This window comes from Mytilus galloprovincialis, chromosome 1 (genome assembly GCF_965363235.1).
Source record: "Mytilus galloprovincialis chromosome 1, xbMytGall1.hap1.1, whole genome shotgun sequence".
In the NCBI taxonomy this organism is placed as follows: Eukaryota; Metazoa; Mollusca; class Bivalvia; order Mytilida; family Mytilidae; genus Mytilus; species Mytilus galloprovincialis.
Genome location: NC_134838.1, coordinates 12,134,865 through 12,154,738, shown reverse-complemented (window position 1 = coordinate 12,154,738; position 19,874 = coordinate 12,134,865). Strand labels below are relative to the sequence as shown.

Below are 19,874 nucleotides of genomic sequence, written 5' to 3'. Positions count from 1 at the left end.
AATTCAGCAACTAAAAATTTACCAAAAATATTTATAAACTAGATTATGCCTAAAAATTGAACTTTCAAGAGCACAAAAACAAATTTAAATTTACTTTTATAACTGCAGTAATTAAATATTTAGTGTTTCAAATGTTATAAATAGAGCAAAAAGTCAATTGTTTGTTTTCATTTTAACGAAGGAAAAATGATTTATCGATCCTCATCACTGTAAATTTTATTATTATCAGTATTATCTCATTTTAAATTAGTTGATATTTTTATCTCCAATACATTTGTTGTAATCCTAGATAAGTATCATAACAAAGATGGCTTATTTGAAGAGAGATTTTATTTATGTAGTATTATTAGTTTTAAATTTACTATCAGGTAAAACTTAATTATAACGCTTCCTCTATCCTGCAAATTTACCTACATTGATAGCAAATATCCTCAGTTTAGAGTTGTATGTGTTTATGAATATGTAATCCTCACCCTTCAAAGTACCACGGATACATTTATATGTTTACACCCCGCGTTATGATCCGTCTGTCACTTCATTTTGGTTTCTAGACGTTAATAGATTCTTAAAATAATAATAACCGGGTAACGTTATACTGAGGCTAATGTGGTCCCCTATAATGCGAGGACAATCTATACCAATTGGAGGTGAATTCGCAGAAGGTCAAGGTAATAAATACAAAGGCCTAAAACAGTGAAGAAAAGGGATTTCTGGAGGATTGTTCGATGGCTTTTAGAATTCGAAATCAAACTGACACATATAGTCACTTATAAACAGACGAATGTGAGGTCAAAACGTCAAAGGCCAAGGTAACAGAATTAAAAATAGATGAGAAAAGACATTTTCGGCCGGATAAGGCGTTTTCTGTCGGTAACTCTGTAATCTTACTTGCTTCAAGTCTTGGATATGAGTTTGGTATTTTTAAGCAAATCATAACTAAAGAGCCCTTTTTTCATTGAAACAAAATGCATGTGTATACATGTGATCACATTCAACAAAATAATCCTATTGACTTTGAGGTCAGTTTACCAGTACCAGGGTAAAATCGACTTTATAAATGATGAATTCATTATTCGTTGAATGCCAAGTTTCGTGGATTTCTTGGTCACAGGTCTACCATTAGTCCAGTCCTGCATGGCCTCAGTGACACATTTTTAAAAATTTTTGTTGTTGTTGTCAGTGATAACACTAAAAAATAAATTTAAAAAAATGAATCACTGAGGCCAGGGCTGGACTAGGTCAACCATGAATTTTAAAGTTCAACAAATATTTTTTTTGTATAAGGATGCATGCAGATTTTGGCGAACTTGACAACGAAATCAAATATCATCGAAAATGCTTGTTTTTCTAAATGTGGTATCAACGAAAATAAACAGATTAAAAACAGTATAGAAAACTTTGTGTTCTTATGATAACAAATGTACACATTGCAGGATTTATACCCTCTTAAACTTACCACATTGGAACATAATTACCAGCATACTATCTTTCTTCACTTTTAGCTGTAACGGCTGAAGTATGTACATATTATGATGACATATTAGATGAAATAACAACGTTTGATTGTTCTTCTGGATGTTGTGAGGATTCGTGCTGTGATGATTATTGGTAAGTGTGCGCTGTTGGAATTATTGGTAAATAGTACGGAATCAGTTTTTATTTTTTTTATGATGTGGAGGGATCAAGGAATTCGTCTCATATCAATTATTTTTTCATAAAATCGTTGTCACTGTCCCTTATTTTATGCAGTGATGGTTGGATATTTCATTTTTGATGCAAGACATATATCGTGCTGCAGAATGTCATGAATTTAACTGATTTCAATCCGGATACCATCTCAAATTTCTTTTTTCAAACTGAATGAAAAAAGAATTGTATTTCTTTTAGCATCGTTTGTGATCGCACGTTTATCCTTTTTCTGGAATTACATGTTTGGTATCTTTCTTTAACTTATGATTTGAATCAAACGTCTGATACAATATCATACAGTTTAATACACATGTTATACTATAATGCACATGATGCAATATAAAACCTAAGTATGATTCAGCCTGATTGTACAATGATATACATATGATACAATAGAATACATAATACAATATAATACATTTCGGATGCATAATAAGGCATATGACAGTATTTGTCGGCCGGCATATGCGGATGCTACATAATGCGTTGATACAATAAAATCAACACGATACAATGTAAAGCACAAGATACAATATAATACATTGATACAATATAATAAAAATGATACAATATAATACAAATGATACAATATAATAAATTGATACAATTACAGCTATTTACATATTTCTTGTAGTGTAAACTTAAGGTTTTGTTGTCTTGACGAATTGTTTGCTCAAGCATTGTAATACAAAGGCGGGGCTTCAACTTGTATACATTATACTTCTAAACGTTTTTGGATGTTAAATATAATGCAGAGTATAATGTTTTTGGTTTAAAACAAAAAAGTTTTCACTTAAGGTAGATAGGGTGTCTTCCTCCATCTTGGATTTGGAAATACCAGAAAACAAGGTCTAGATCTTTAATAGAATGTGCAAAATTTTCAGAGTAATAGGTAATTCATGTGTAAGAACTTCCACTTCGATATACATGTAGAAAACGACATATTTTATCATATTTCTGGTTGTATTTTACAAAAAAACAGAAAACTTTTGTTTGATCAATTTTTTTCTAACTTTGCGAAATAAGGGGAGGCAACTCAAATGCAAGGGCAGATAATTCAGATTAAGGTACTTTTACAATTAGAATGTGTTAGGAATTTACCTATTTTGTAATGTAGCAAGAAAACAGGTCCGGTGACCCCATTGTTTCTTTTTCTTAACTGAAAGCATACTGTAAAAGCCATCTTCTCATATATTATCTCAAAATTCTATGGTGTAGATTACGCTTTATTGCAGAAAATTGGTTTTTTCATGCATAATCTATACATGTCAATTTTGAACACCTTGTAGCGTGAAAACAAGCCTGGTAACCCATTCTTTTTACTATTAATTTTTTAAAGCATGATTTTTAAAAACTACATTTTGGCAAATTATAAAAAAAAAATCTATGGATTATAATTTAGACACCGCATCTACCTCAACTAGATTATAATATTCGAAGACAATAACAAACGATTCCGTAATAGAACCAGTATGTTCTAAAGATGCACATACATAATCAACGGTTCGAATACGAATACTTTATTTTTCATAAAACTACAATTACATAGTTATAGACAACATACATAAATATAACTATAAGGTACAAGTTTTACAAGCATGTGATCAGCATTGGTAATGATACAGTTGAGATCAGTTGACGTGCAGAAGAAAGCTACATGTTAGATAATAATATCCAATTTGACCAAAGCTTTGTAATAAACTTGATGATAAATACCATTTTTGTCTATACTAGTATTGCAAACTGAACTCAACTTTACAGCTTTTACATTAATGCTAGCAAGACAAATCTTTGTTTGGCTTGCTTGCTTTGTTTGTATCAATGTTTGCTCAAGCATGGTAATTAAGATAGGCGGGGCTTCAGCTTGTATACATCATACTTAAATTTGATTGGACGTTATGTTGGAGGTTAAGGACACTCGATTTTAAAACATCACATGATACATATTCTCACATGTTTCCTTACCTGTAAATATACAATACAAACAGGATTCTACTTCGTCGAAATTATCTTCCTATTACGCCAGTTTATTTTCACAATCGTAGAAACGGAAGACAGTTTTTTTTTCAGAGATCCAACTTAAAGACTGTCGTCAAGCACTTTTAGTAAAATAGCTATTCGAACATACCTACTCTGATTTTGTGATCCTTTGGATAGGTATTTCACTTGACCCCTATATTTCATCTTTTAGTACTGTGATTTTTTTTATATTATAAAGTCAACCTGTAGCTTTGCTATATAAAATGATAGAGTCTGAAGCGAGATGATGTATCAAATACTCTTGTTTTGTACATTTTCAAGACAAAATATTCATTTCAAACACACCCTAACATAAAAAAGGTGCACTCGATTTTTTCTTTTCGATACAATTGTTTCCCATTTTTTGGAATATTTTCTTGAGTTGCATAGTCGAAGGACAGACATGGAAATAACTGACTGAACTAATAGATTGATATGTTATAAAAACAATATTAGGTCAATTAATGTTGAAGGCCAGTTTCTCAGCCTCATACAAGAAAAAAGTTTATATTTTTCTTTCATTGACAAATTATTGTATTTTTACAGGTGAGAAAACATGTGAGAATATTTGTCATGTGATGTTTTAAAATTAAGAGTCCTTAACCTCAGACATATCGTCCAATACAATCTAAGTATGATGTATTCAAGCTGAAGCCCCGCCTATCTTAATTACCATGCTTGAACAAACACTGATACAAACAAAGCAAGCAAGCCAAACAAAGATTTGTCTTGCTAGCATTAATGTAAAAGCTGTAAGAGATTGCTTATTTTAGAAGATTAGTAATATAAACCCTGATTATACAAATTATCAACCACTTTACGGCTAAAACAACTTTTAAATCCTGAATCTGAGCATTTGAGAAGTTGGTGACTTTATAAAGCAATATTTAGAATTGCGAAAATGAGGTCCATGTCCATCAAAGGTTACATTACTATTTATAATTATGTTTTTGTGTTTATATTTGTAGTTCAACTTCTTCGGTATCTGTTTTAGATATATTTGTATTTGTGTTTGCATGACCCATATGGGTGTATTTTGCAAATAAAACTATGACTATTATTATTATTATAATTGTATGCTAATTAGGTCAGATTCGTCCTCGGCTGCAATAGTGATAACGGTAATAATTGGGACTACCGTGTTTATAGCTATCATGGTTGGTGTGTGTTGTCGTTGTACACGAAGGTACAGTACAGCAGGACGAGTTATCAGACATGATAGGATTCCTATTATCAACGCAGGTAGATAAATAATGCTTAAAATAATTACAAGTATTCTGAACACAAAAAAAACCAAAAAAAAAATAACCAATACCCTGTTCTTTTCAAGATTCGCCATTATGTAGTATCTGTTTGAAATTAAACATACTAACGTTTACCATTTTCTTTTCTAGTAAGCATTTAATTTAGTAGACACTTTGATGATTTCGTACTTAAGGTGTGTAGTTTTACCTCTAAAGTAAAAAAAAGTATATTTATAAATGGATTCTATATGCCGTGAATGGAGATATCGGAGACGAATATCACTATATTTTTTGTATGCCCGGCTTTAAAAGATGAAAGGAATAGATTGATACCAAACAAACTACTAAGAATAGTACGGTGACCAGACCCAATATTTTTTAGATTTAATCGTCAAACATACTATATGGCTATATTATATATCATTGGATTCGGAAAAATGAGTACTATTGAAATATCGATGTCGTCAAAAAGAAATGTGGTAACAGTTTTGCATAAAATGAAGTCAAAGATCAAATTTTGTTTTTATTTTTCCTTCTTCTATACTTTCAATATTTGAAGAAATATACAACAATTTAGGTTAAATTCTAGATACATACATTTTCTTATATCAATTTTCAATGAATAATCTCGAAAATGTTAAAAAAAAACGAAAAAGAAATCGATTTATTCTGGAAATTGGCGTTTTTCAAATATGTGTTCTATTACACAAGATCAACACACATTCTGTTAAAATTACTGTAGTTACCTTGCCGGCTAACATCCAACCTCATCAATAAATGATGAATATTATTTTTACCTGCATCCTTCTGTCATGAAGGCATATTTTGCATAAGACCATTCATGAAATTCATTAAAACTAAAAAGCACTCAATTATTCTAAAATAGTTACAATTCAATATTCCAATCAAAGAGATCCACACAACAGAATTATATCTTCTGGTTAATTGTCAAGGAACATGATTTGAAATTTTACAGGACCAAAGCCCCGGACATGTAAGGTTTTGTAGTGAACAAACACATGACTCTTTCACATGCAGATTTTCCTTCAATGAAGACACAAGATCCTGCAAGAATTCTGCTGAAATATGCCTTTTAAAATACACGGGGTGTAATGAATCATTTTACTCTCGCCAACCGTATTCTTAAGGTGACCGGATAGGGGTTTAGCAATGTGTAATGCGTTTCAAATTTTTAGTTTGAAACGAAGTACGTAAAACATACTGTTTCAGTGTCGTCTCGCAGGAAGGTAACCTGACTAAACTTACAACTTACTTGTGGTAAACTTGAATAATTATTATGATGGAGTGGTTTTAAAGAGATAGTTTTGATCATAAACCTTTGAAATTATCTTTCATACCAAAACAAGGGCTTCATCATTGTCAATATTACCGAAACTCTAAACACAACTGAAATAGTCGTGCGTGTCCTTCGAAGTCTTGTAGACAGTTTGTATACCTACTCCGAACAAATACGAAGTTGCGTCGCATCCGGTAAGTACATGTGCAGCAGGCAATAGTTTACAAATTGTTGGGGAAAGACAGACACATGGTTATTGAATGGATGAAAATCTCCGCCCATCATTTACACTGCAGTCCGATATGCGGTTTAATTAGAACAAAAGAATTCGACCTCTTGTGTTTAGAAGGTAGAAAAGTGAAACAAACTTTGTGTACGGTTGTCAAGATGTCACAAAAGTTACTTTCCGTAAAGTCATTATAAATATTTGCATTCACGTTGTTTAATTTTCATATTGTACAATTGTTAACAATGCAACTTGCAAACAATCGTTTGTAAAACGACCATAAGTCAAGCTGTTACGTCATTTAGGGGGTCTCCTTAAAAACTGCTACTTTTTTTTGCCCGACATAGAAAAAATCTGGGGAAAATTACAAAAATTGAGAAATGAATTGTCAATCGTTTAAGACCATTCCCAAAGTGGCACACCTAAAATTGACATTTGGACGCAATTTCAAAGTTGGATGTTATATGGCGGTGTTTTGTTAATAAATTTACGCATCGAACACACCCGTCCTATATATGTAACATCACATGACTTTTAAGTGATTAAAACTATTTTTTTTTTAAATAATATTTGCATGTTTGACATGTTTTTTTCTTAAACAATTACATTTACACCGACAGTCATAATTTCTGTATTATTTTAAAAAGTTTTGTTACACATTTTGTTACATCTTAGTTCTACAGTAACCCAGATTGGTTGATCATTGTGAAGTTGCATATATTTATATCGTTGTATTCCTTTTGTTTGTGTTAACCAATTGTCGCTCGGAATTATTTTTTATACATCATTTATTGATCTTGTAATTTCTTGTAATTTAGTTTGCGTCTTATTTCTATGGTGTCATATTTTGGCTATGTTTGTGTTCGATCATACAGTATAATAAGTCGGTAGTTGCCCACGAATGGATTTTTTTTAATTTCTTGTGACTCTTTGCGTCTTATTTGTTGATTGCAGTTGGTTTTTGTTTTGTGTCATGTGGAGATATGGTGTGATTTTGTTTTTGTTTTGATGTGTTTGCATCTTAGATTGGGATTGCACTGAGTTATTTCCTGATTTCTTTTGTGCTATATTTTCGATACATTTTTATTGCCCCACCTACGATAGTAGAGAGGCATTATGTTTTCTGGTCTGTGCGTCCGATCGTTCGTTCGTTCGTTCGTCCAGCTTCATGTTAAAGTTTTTGGTCAAGGTAGTTTTTGATGAAGTTGAAGTCCAATCAACATGATCAACTTGAAACTTAGTAAACATGTTCCCTATGATATGCTCTTTCTAATTTTAACGCCAAATTAAAGTATTGACCCCAATTTCACGGTCCACTGAACATGTAAAATGATAGTGCGAGTGGGGCATCGGTGTACTATGAGCACATTCTTGTTAGTCTATCTTATAGCATCTTACAATTGGCTCACTCTATTTTTCTCATACATGCTCACTATTACAAGTCAATTACTATAGTAGTACACCGGTGTCTTCATATTTCATGTACTACACATGCGTATATATATATTACTCGAATGTGAAACATGCAACAATACTCTACCAAAGCAAGCCAGGAAACAATCTATCAACAAGGAATTAAGTTATTAATTTAACTCTAAAGGGGGTATGGTTTTCTCGTCTGAGCGCGACCATTTATTGTCCGCCTCCACCAATCAAATATTTTTTTCTTTCAAAACTTAACACTTTAAGAAGATCAGAATTCATAATATTTTTTCTGGTTTTAAATTTTGCCTGACAACAATATTTTTTCGAACGAATTTTGGATCAGACGATATTTTTTTTGAATGAATCTTACCCCTCACTCTTTTCACAATTTGAAGTTAAATTTTCGTTCCCGTATGTAAATAACCAGCACAAAGACTATTTTTATTCAGGCGCGTAGCTCCCTATACGCTAACACGCAGTTGCGTGCACATCGATTCGGCAAGCAAAAAATAAAAATGCCAAAATAAAAATTTATAAATTAATTATGGTTAAAGGAAACACATATGTTGTCACTTTTTTAATTGATAAACTGTCTTTGATAAACTGGAGATCATGTAAAAATCGGACAGTAACTTGTATCTTTTAACAGATTTGATCGGTCTAAAACGTGTAGTTTCTGAGCACATTTTACAGAGTACGGCTTATCTGTTTGCGATGCGATGTACGATACTACCAATCGACCATTAGATTTATCGAAACCCTTTGATATTATTGAAAATATGCCAAGGTGATGTATTCGACAGACTACCAGAGCCAATCACCCTGAAAACACGCCAAAACAACATTGGAAAGTCTCATTGTATTTTGCGTTCACACACGTAGACCATATGATAATGGAATTGGAGAGTAGAGGGTGTCTGGTATTATCAGAAAATAGCTTCTAATCTTTGTGTCGTATCTGCTTCCTCGTGTTGTAGGAAATATAAACAACGAATAATTCTCAACATTGTCTGAGACATACAAAATGACCTGGTATGTATTTGGCAGACAATTTCTATCGGGAGGTCGCTCGATGGAGAACACGTACGCTGGTTTATAACATCTCGCGAGTGCTACCATGCAGATCTATCAGTGTATTAAGTCTGTTGAAAACAAATATACGATCAACAATGAACAACGACAGGTTATCATCGCTAGCATTACTGCATATTGATCGGGATTTCAGTGTGAATGTTGACAAAGTAATAGAGAAGTTCGTTTCTGCTTAGACCCGAAGAGCAGATTCTGGTCAATGTTGAGTAAATTCTGTAACTTCAAAAATGTGTTGTTTATGTATTAACCATGATTTACTCTATTCAGAAGATTCAAGTATTAATAGTTTTCGTTCATAAATTGTTTATAAGTCCTATCTACATGTAGCTCCTATTTAAACCGTCCTATGACCGAAAACTGAAAAAAAAACATTTTTCTACATTACAGGGTCACAAAATTTGTAGTTGCTTGCACATCGTTTTCTTCTAGCTACGCCCCTGTTATTTTATACATTTGAAGACTTCCATCGCACTGTTCAAACCAATATTCAGTGGCGGATCTAGAATTTTACATTAGGAGGAAAAAAAGGGGGGGGCTGACTGAGCTAAGGGGAGCTCGCTCCAGTCATTCCCTATGTTTAATCAAACATATTTTTCCGACGAAAGCATCCCCCCCCCCCTCCCGAATCTGCCTTTATTCTTTAAAACGTTGTTCTTATACATACTTACCTCCATGTTATTGTTTCAAGTATTCAGTCTGCACCAAACACTTACAATCAACCAAGCCGTTGCTAAGACGGTGCTTAAAAGAGCAGCGGCTTGGGTTAAAATTGTACTTACTAGACAGTTTTTGATAATCTGTTACAGTTTTGTACAAGAGTTAGTCCTTTGTTGTTTTAATAATAAAAACGGAACTATTATGATGTTATAGGAAATATTGAGTTTGCTTGATATTGACAAATCAAAAATTCAAGTCACATGGTAATGTTTGGGATGCTTAAACCTTTGACATATTTTGTAAGTTGAAAAATGAATATACTAATTTAAAGACCTTTTGGGGTGTTAACATTTACTGTCGACTAGCATATTTTATGTAGAATGTACAAACCTATTTTATTTTAAAAAAAAATGATTATTCTAAAAGATAACGAAAATTAAGCATATGCTCTTTATTCTGTTCTTGAACAGGGCTCCAATTTAAAAAAAAAGAAGGGTTCAGCTGATCAAGTTCTATGAAAAAGGAGAAAGGGGAAACCAATGGCACTGCTATATCATCTCAGAAATTATATAAATTATTACCATCAGTATTACAAGGCTATGAAGGATGCATTCACATCTCTTCTGTTATGGAAACGTTTGACAAATTATGTATACAAAAAAACAAGTTCCTTTTGTGGCATAACTTTATTCATATAGATTATTTCTCCTACATATCTTTATATATTGCTTTCTTTAGTTCAAATTGGAATCTCAGATAAGCATCTGGTACTTTAAAACCTCTCCTCTCTGTTCTATGCATCTGGTCGACATGTGTACTTCAGAATAATTCCTGACTGTCGGATGTATAGCAGAACTTTCACATAACTTCTTGATAAAACTGCTGTCTATCTCCCTTTTCGACACTGCAAACATAAAAATCGAACAGGCAATTAAAGAGGGGGTTGCAACCACAATCGGAACTAAGAGCTCTTTCACGGATCTGCCACTGGATTTATACATCAGATGCATCACAAAATATAAACATGTTATACTAGAATATGAAATAAAGAAAATTTAAAATATTAATCGAAAATGTTGAATTATAATTTATGTCTACGAAACCCAAAGTTCCTACTTAATTGGCCTTGTTTTCAAATCATATCAAATGTTTTCATTGGTCTTCACTTGTTAGAATAATGTAGGTTATTGCATATTCTTCATAGCTGTATCTTGAACTATTGAATTGAAAAAGAGGGGATGGATATACGTACTAAACATTAATTTTGTCTGTATTTTCAACATATCTAACAAACATGTGAGAAAAATCAGTTTTAGAATACGAAATATTTCTCTCATTCTGTAAACAGATATTGTAGGATTGTTAAGGTATTTTGTTGGTGTTTTTGACCCCCCCCCTTTTTTTTTTGTAATGTACACCACAAAAACATTTAGTTAGGATAAAGAACTAATAAACGATAGTCCTATAATGTAAGGCTTCAGAGTTTCATTTCATTTACATTCAACATATTTATCGGATTTTTTTTTATATCAATGTTGAACCGTTATTTTTTATCGGATTTTTTTAACTACCAATGTCGAACCGTTCAACCGTTCAACATTGATAGTAAACAAAAGTTCGATAAAAAATGTTGAATGTAAATGATATGAACCTCCGGTCTTATATTAGAGGACAATATATAAGACTTCTGAGATTCATATCATTTACATTCAACGGTTTTATCGGATTTTTTTTTATTACTTTGAACCGTTCAACATCAATAGTAAAAAAAATCCGATATAAAAACGTTGAATATAAGTGATATGAACCTCCGAAGTCTTATATAATAGCACTACGGTAAATAGAATAATTGAAATTCAGTTAATTGAGTGTGGGAGGCTATTTTAATCCATTATGAGTGTGTATTATATAATGTTACAATGTAACAAACCTATCGAACACACCGTGAAAAATAACATTATCTCCCCTGGAAATGCTTAACAACAAGATACAAAAAGCTGCTACCTTTTTTTGCCCTAGATCACATAATTATGAAAACACATTACATAGATAGGGAATACTGTGCTTGTGTACACGTTTGAATGTGTAGGTGGCACACTTAGAACGATCGTCTCTAGATTTTTTTTTAAATTTGTCCCGGCCTTTCCGGGTTCACGTAGCAACACGTTTTTTTCCTTTCCAGCTATTCCTGATTATGAATAAATCCAAAACATGCATTTATCCCAAAGCAACAAATATTAAACAACTCACCTATACCAATGGGGATCGTCTAATTCCTAGCTGATTCCTTTAATCGTACCTTTCTTGACGACACCCATCGTTGTAGCGTCTACCATTGGAGGTAGCGAAATTACCTGATTTGACAGAAGAGCGAAATAAACAAGGGGAGCAATTTTATCGAACCGCATTCCGGACTGCACTGCTAATGTTCCACATCTGCAACCACAACTCGCTTGTATGTGTCCTATTTTTATAGTAGCGAACACACAAAACAATCATAATTGTATAAGAGGTCTGTATGATTGTTCTTCCACTCTTTCACATTTCCGTTAACTCCGTGTCAATGTTTAAGGCATTGGGTATAGACCTTCTCTTGAGTGCTGAACAAGTAACGACAGCCATGAACAGTGTTGGTATAAATAACTAAGTTTCAAACGTTCTGACTATGTAAAGCTCACATCAGGTTGAATCTTATCGGATTTGTCAAAGTTTTCAAGTCAGGAATACTTCTCTGCTCTATAATCTGATACACTTTGATGGAAGCTGTAGTCTCTGTGCCGCGTTCTCTTTCGGCAGACTTTATAGAGTTGTTCGTGTCGTAGCGGTCAAAAACATGTGCTACTATGTGCGCCATAGAAATTCATTTGGACATATTTTTTTTAATAGTAAGCTGCAAGGTCGCCGCATGTTTTACCTTTCTTAGCATTAATAAATTGAACCAATGCCATACCATCTCTTATGTAAGTTGTGAGCGATGATATAAAGGAAGGTAGGGAAAGTGCACAAGAGACTTAAGATTCGAATTGCTTCACAAAATCCGACTTGCATGATTTTCTCATGGTGCCGTCATTTTCAAAAGGGGATAATGGAATGGGTGCGACAACACATGTTCTATGATAACATCATCTCTACATTTTGCCGAAATTAGTGCACGTCTAATTACAAGTTATGGATTTATGCGACCTGAAAGTATTTCCCACGATTTATTTTTCAGGTTTGTGTTTGACTTTGATATTGGACCATAAAAACTCCTTGTGATCTTAAGAAAGAGAACTAATGATAAAATGTTTAGACATTTTCAAGCCTTCCTCGACAACTGTGAGCAAAGAACATCAAATATGTATTGAAGCATGCATTTAAGAAGAGATATTGATAAGACATTGAGGGTGGGATTCCACACCAAAGGGATCAGTCATGGATCATTTAGATGGTTCACAATGGCAATAACATGTTCTTCATCTATGTTCATTGCTGTTGGCTTTGTTTCTTACTGTGAATTTGCATAATTTTCAGCATTTCCATCCCTTTTCAGTATTACACGACTAATGGATTCTATGAAATGTCTAGTAAGGGCCCATCTAACAAGCGCAGACTTTTGAATTGTTATGCCTACAGTGCCACCTAATCCCCTTGGGGCTTTTATAACGGTCTTTTCTGTTGCCATGTCATAGTACTTTTAAAATGTCCAGGAATCTGTCTAAAAAGGAAAGTAGCCATCTATAAAAGGTGATCAAATGTTCACATAAAATTGAAGCATATCGAGTATGTAAAATGGCATCCACCTTCGTGGAGTACGGTTGGTTACAAAAATATAATTTTACATTTGAGATGACGATCTCAAGGAAGAGACAAATTTCCCTCTCGTTCTGCTCTTACATTTGACAGCTAAATGTCTACTGCTTCAGGGAACATATCCCAGTATGTAAATGTAAGTAATACATCACATCCCAATAGCGTATATGTATCTATAAGAGGCTGTATATGAGCTTCGAATAGCTCCGTCATATGAGCGTTATGAATTTTGTTTGGCTTGAATTGCTGAAATCGTGCTTCTGAGACAAATGAATTTGATATTATTGATTAATAAAGGTACAAATGTATGAAATAACATATAAATGTTAATTATTTTACATTTTGCGTTAAAAAAAATCATGAAATTAAATTGGAACGTACTCTATTAAATGCAAAGTATTCGTAGTGTTAAACTTTTACAAAAACTCTTTAATAACGAATTAATTTTGCTAAACTTTTTTTGAAATCGTTAAAATAATATGAATAAGGTGTAACAACAATGTATATTATAACAGAAATCATATCACGGATGTTATTTTACAATGTTTACCTCATAACTTTTCGTAGTCGATTTTTCGTTCAAGTTAATTAACGTACTTCAAAGCCCATTTTACGAAAATTGCACCGTACGATTTTTTGACGACAAGTCAAAATGTTAAGTTTAACCTTTGAACTACCAATACTGTGATTTATAGCCGTATAGTCCGAATGACAATTAAACTCCTTAAATAAGTGACTTTTTCTTACTCGGTCACCGTACTAGAATACATGGTGTTTTAAAATTCAAGACAAACTTTAACTTCAAAAAACCAAAGACACTCAAACAGCTTTGCAATTTCATAAGATGTGTAAACAATAATATAAATTACTTCTTCTTCTCAACTATAATTTCAACATATTTAAACGTTAAAACTATTTCTTCAAACAGGTGTATTTACTTGTTTTGTATTCTTGTTTTTATTTATGTATTTATTAATATTTTGTATGCATGTTCTTAACTTATCTGTAACCTTTGTTCTTGCATGGTTTTGTGAGAAATTAATAAACTATCTATTAGTGACGAGTTGAGACCAAAGCTGTAGCATTCAGAAACTGACATAATTAGAACCTAAATCGATAGATAAAGTTTTTTCAATGAAATAATTATGGATTCTATTTTGAAGAGTTATTCATACATCACATTAGCTTACAATGGTAAGTATAACATTAGAAATGGTAAAACTAAAACTTTTTTTTATTTATTACTAAAACCTTTGTTTATTTATTTAAAGAAAACTCTAGTGGAATCTGTGACCAGTTGGCTGTCCCATTTACTGTATTTCCAACTCCAATTCAACCACCATCATATGAACAGGCAATATTTTCCAGTGGCGGGAATAATTCACAAGAACAGAAATATTGATAAATATTGTAATCTACACAGTGAAGTGAACAAAACAGTATTATTGTTTCATAATTAGATGGCTTGAAATCATGAGAATTTTACGACAGAATTTAATGTTCAGAGTTATTAATAATTTAAACGTTTGAAACCAATTTCAGTCCGAGAAAGCTTATAGTGAAAAAATAAAATAAGGATATGTGAGGCAAAAAAACCTGTCGTTACCTGAAAATAATTTAATTTTGGATGTAACGCGTCTTCCGATTGGCTGACGTTATTTTGTTATGAGCCCATAGACATAATTTAGTCATGTGACCGTGACGTCATCAACGTTTTTTCAAGGTTTTCTACGGTTTAAAATGGAATTTAGAATTAAATTATAAGAAATGACTGTAATATTTTTTCTGTCTATTCGAAATAACATAAAAAATGTGGTGCATGCTGTTAAATAACCCACTACGCGCGTTATTCAGTGTGCACCAAATTTTTTATGTTATTTCTTCATAGACAGAAAAAATATTACAGTCATTCCTTAAATATGATCTAACCTGTGTCAATACCAAGGCACTAATTGTTACACAGATTCTATCGTCTGACTATGGGCGTATTGCATTTCCGATAAGTTTTCAAAGTTCCTATACTACGTTTCCAGAAATTGTATTTATTACTTTTCCAAAAATTTACCTGGTAGTAAATTTGATAAGTGAAAGATGATGATGTCGGAATCATATTTTTATGTTTCATGTCTATGATCATCTATGTAATGATATAGCTGATATTTTTATAGATGGCACAGTTAGTTAATTATTCGATACATGGGTGTAAAATAGTAATACATTCCTCTTTTGTTTGCGTTACTTCCACTTTTTATCAAAATGTGGGATCTGCTTATTGATGTGTACACTACCAAAAGACTAACTCTCCAGCCCGATCATCATATTGACTTTGAATATGCCAGGCATACTGCTGTTACAAAAAAATCACTCTGCTACAATCAGTTGTTGCAGGTTTCAATTAGGACAAAGTTCAAAGTACTCCTTAATTATTTTCTCGAAAAAGCAATATTTTTTTTTCAGGAATCGTTAGTATTTTCTTGGAAACGTCATCTTTTTTTCCCTGAAAAGTAATGCCAATTTTCGGAAACGTAAAACGCCGCTGACTATCCATAGGACTGTTGGCTATCTTTTTGGAAATTGTAAACTTTCGTCTTTTTTTTAATATATAACTATTGTTTAAATCTATAATTAACTTATGTTGTTGTTGCATATCTTTATATGGATATATATTATACTAGTTACTTATTACACGTAGGAGGGACTATCTAAGTTGTGATCATTTGTGTCTGGTCCTGTTTGCTATATATTATAACAAATAAAATATGTTTAAATGAGTGTATGTTACTTACTTCACTTGTATTGAATTTAACAGAAAAAGCTAAAACAAATTAAAAACGAAGTCATACTCAAAACAATATATCGAATATTTACTTTTCTTTTCAAGTTAAACCATACATTATCCATCCTTTTATACTTTTTAAAATACTGAAAAAAATACAGCACATTTAAGTAGTTTGAAAAAAAACCGGTTACAAAAGATGGACGAAAGATACCAGAGGGAGAGTCAAACTCATAGATAGAAAATAAACTGACAATGCCATGGCTAAAAATAAAAAGACAAACAAACAAATTATAGTACAGAAAACACAACATAGAAAACTAAAGACTAAGCAAAACGAACCCCACCAAAAACTTGGGGTTACCCCTGTAGCTGTTATAGACCAACATTGGGAAAACTTCGACATGGTCTTCAGATGAGAGCCATTCATTGATGACATCGACGTTCCTAGATTCACTAACATGCATGTATTTTAGTTGGAAAAATTGACTTTTTCAGATTTACCGATCACTTTCATGCATGTATTTTATTGGGATTATAGTGTGTCTTTCTATGTTGTGATGTTATTACACTATTGTTTCAGGTAAGGGTTAAGGTTGGTACCTTAAAACGTCTAAACCCGCTGCATTTGTTTGCACTTATCCTTAGTCAGAAACCTGATGGTCAGTGGTCGTCGTTTGTTGATAGGGTTCATAAGTGTTTCTCGTTTCTATTTTTATGTATATTAGACCGTTGTTTTTTTCCGTTTGAATGATTTTGCACTAGTCATGTTGGGGTCCTTGTTGTTCGATGTGAGCCAAGGATCCGTGTTGAAGACAAGGTACTTTGACCTACAATGGTTTACTTTTACAAATTGTGACTTGGAAGAAGAGTTGAGACGTCTCGTTGGCACTCATACCACATCTTCGTATATCTTTATGTATTTCAGTTCGAGAAATTGATTTTCCCTGATTAATTGAAAACTTACATGCATGTACGTTATTTCAGATGTAGAAATTGATGTTCCCTTAATCATCGATCGCTTACATACATACATGTATTTATTTCAGTAAAAATCCGAAATGAAATTTCCAGATATCTCAATATTTCCAGAAAGCTGAAAATCCAACCCAATAGCATGCCACTGCTGGTGGAGATTTATTTCCCCCGAGGGTATCACCAGCCCAGTAGTCAGCACTTCTGTGTTGACTTGAGTTGTCATTGATATGTTCATAATTATAAATTAACTGTTAACAAAACTTTGAATGTTTGAAATACTAAGGCTTTTCTACCTCAGGAATATATTACCTTAGCTGTATTTGGAAATGTTTTTAGGAATTTTCGTTCCTCAATGCTCTTCAACTTCGTACTTTATTTGGCCTTCAACATTTTTTGATTCGAGCGTCACTGATGAGTCTTTAGTAGACGAAACGCGCGTCTGGCGTTAATACAAATTTCAATCCTGGTATCTATGATGAGTTTATTTACAACCATTGGGTCGATTCCACTGCTGGTGGAGATTGATTAAAATATGACGGTTGCTCGACATCCCTAACTTCTTTCCAATTTCCTTTCATTATTCTTTTAAAACCAGACTCATTTAAGTAATGATTTTTTGCTAACCTTCTACGTTATTTGGTCTCTATGGAGTGTTGTCTCATTGACAATCATACCGTGTTTATATTTACTATTGAGATGTAGATATGAACGTCAAGTTGGTTACTTATTCCTTATTCCTTATTCGTTACTTATTCCCTATTCCCTATTCGTTACTTATTCCTTATTCGTTACTTATTCGATTTTTGATATCCTTCCCCCTTTTTAATTGTTTATATTCTTATCTCTGGTTATAGTTCTAAATTTGTTGAGGTAAAATGACCTTTTTATGACCTATTTATATGTGTTTGTGCTCAACCGATCCTGTTGCTTTATGTTCGATACTTATTTGTTTCTTATTTGATTTTTATACGTTCTACCTTTTAAATGTTTTATATTCGTATGTTTGAAGATCTGGTTCTTGGTTTGAAGAGGTGAAATCACCTTTTAGCGCTTTTATAAAAATGAAGATGTGGTATGATCGCCAATGAGACAACTCCCCACAATAGACCAAAATGACACAGAAATTAACAACTACAGCTCACGATACGGCCTTCAACAATAAGCAAAGCCCATACCGCATGGTTAGCAATAAAACATGTTAGCGGGGTGTACATCGTTTCGGAGCTTGACTAATACCTTGTTTATAACAAGCGTTTTATACATTGCACATTTTAGAAAATGATTTTCAATTGTGTTCTTGTCTCTGGCGGTAACTATGTGTTCTTAGAGATGAAATGATCCTATTAGCGCGTATGTACCCGTTCCAGCGCTCGGTTTATACCCTGTTACTTATTCGTTCCTTAATCGCTTTTAATACGCGGAGTATACGTTGCACCTTTTAAAAAAAGGATTTTAAATTGTTTTCTTGTTTCTAGTGGTAGATTTCGTTTCTAAGATGTGATATAACCCTATAAGCGCGTATGTAGCAGTTTCTGCGCTCGATACCCTGTTACTTATTCGTTCCTTATTCGCGTATAATACGTGTGTTATACGTTGCACATTTAAAAAAAATGATTTTCAACTGTTTTCTTGTCATTGGTGGTAAATTTCGGTTCTAAGGGGTGATTTAACCCTATAAGCGCGTATGTACCCGTTTCAGCGATCGACTGTTACCCTGTTACTTATTTGTCTCTTATTCGCGTCTCATACGTTTGTTATACGTTGCACCTTTTAGAAAATGATTTTCAATTGTTTTCTTGTCTCTAGTGGTACCTATGTGTTCCAAGAGGGGGGACAAACCCTATTATTAGCGCCTATGTTACGTTTCAGCGATACACTGTTATCCTGTTACTTATTCGTTCCTTATTCGCTTATAAAACGTGTGTTATACGTTCCAATTTTAAAAAGAAATATTTTTGTGTCTCTGGTGGTTACTGCCGGTTCTTAGAGGTGAAATAACCCTAATAAAACATATGTACACGTTTCAGCGCTCGACTGATACCTTATTCGCTTATAAAACGCAGGATTTACGTTGCACCTTGAAATAAATCGTTTTTCAATTGTGTTCATGTCTCTAGTGGTAACAATGTGTTCTTCGAGATGAAATGACCCTATTATCGTATATGTATCCGTTCCAGCACTCGGTAAATACCCTGTTACTTATTTTTTACTTATTCACTTATAATACGTTTGTTATACGTTGCACCTTTTAGAAAAGGATTTTCAATTGTGTTCATGTCTCTAGTTGTAACAATGTGTTCTTAGAGATGGAATAACCCTATAAGCGTATATGTATCCGTTCAAGCGCTCGGTTAATACCCTGTTACTTATTCGTTATTTATTCGCTGATAATACGTTTGTTATACGTTGCACCTTTTAGAAAAGGATTTTCAATTGTGTTCATGTCTCTGGTGGTAATAATGTGTTCTTAAGAGTTGAAATAACCCTATTAACGCGTATGTTCCCTTTCCATCACTCGGATAATGTCCTGTTACTTATTCGTGACGTATTCGCTTTTAATACGCGGGGTAAACGTTGCACCTTGAAATAAATCGTTTTTCAATTGTGTTCATGTCTCTAGTGGTAACAATGTGCTCTTAGAGATGAAATAACCCTTTTAGCGCGTATGTATCCGTTCCA

General features: G+C 33.0%; 2 long non-coding RNA genes across 2 annotated transcripts; one reads left to right on the top strand and one right to left on the bottom strand.

The window, feature by feature from the left end:
• Nucleotides 1–273: 273 nt before the first annotated feature.
• Nucleotides 274–16,212, top strand: LOC143065332 (uncharacterized). The gene is made up of 4 exons (XR_012975447.1): nucleotides 274–368; nucleotides 1,503–1,608; nucleotides 4,796–4,950; nucleotides 14,713–16,212. It is a non-coding gene; the product is annotated as an uncharacterized LOC143065332 (long non-coding RNA).
• On the bottom strand, nucleotides 10,317–12,059 carry LOC143070074 (uncharacterized). Its single transcript, XR_012976521.1, has 2 exons — nucleotides 11,900–12,059; nucleotides 10,317–10,553 (listed from the first exon to the last, which is right to left on the bottom strand). It is a non-coding gene; the product is annotated as an uncharacterized LOC143070074 (long non-coding RNA).
• Nucleotides 16,213–19,874: the final 3,662 nt, after the last annotated feature.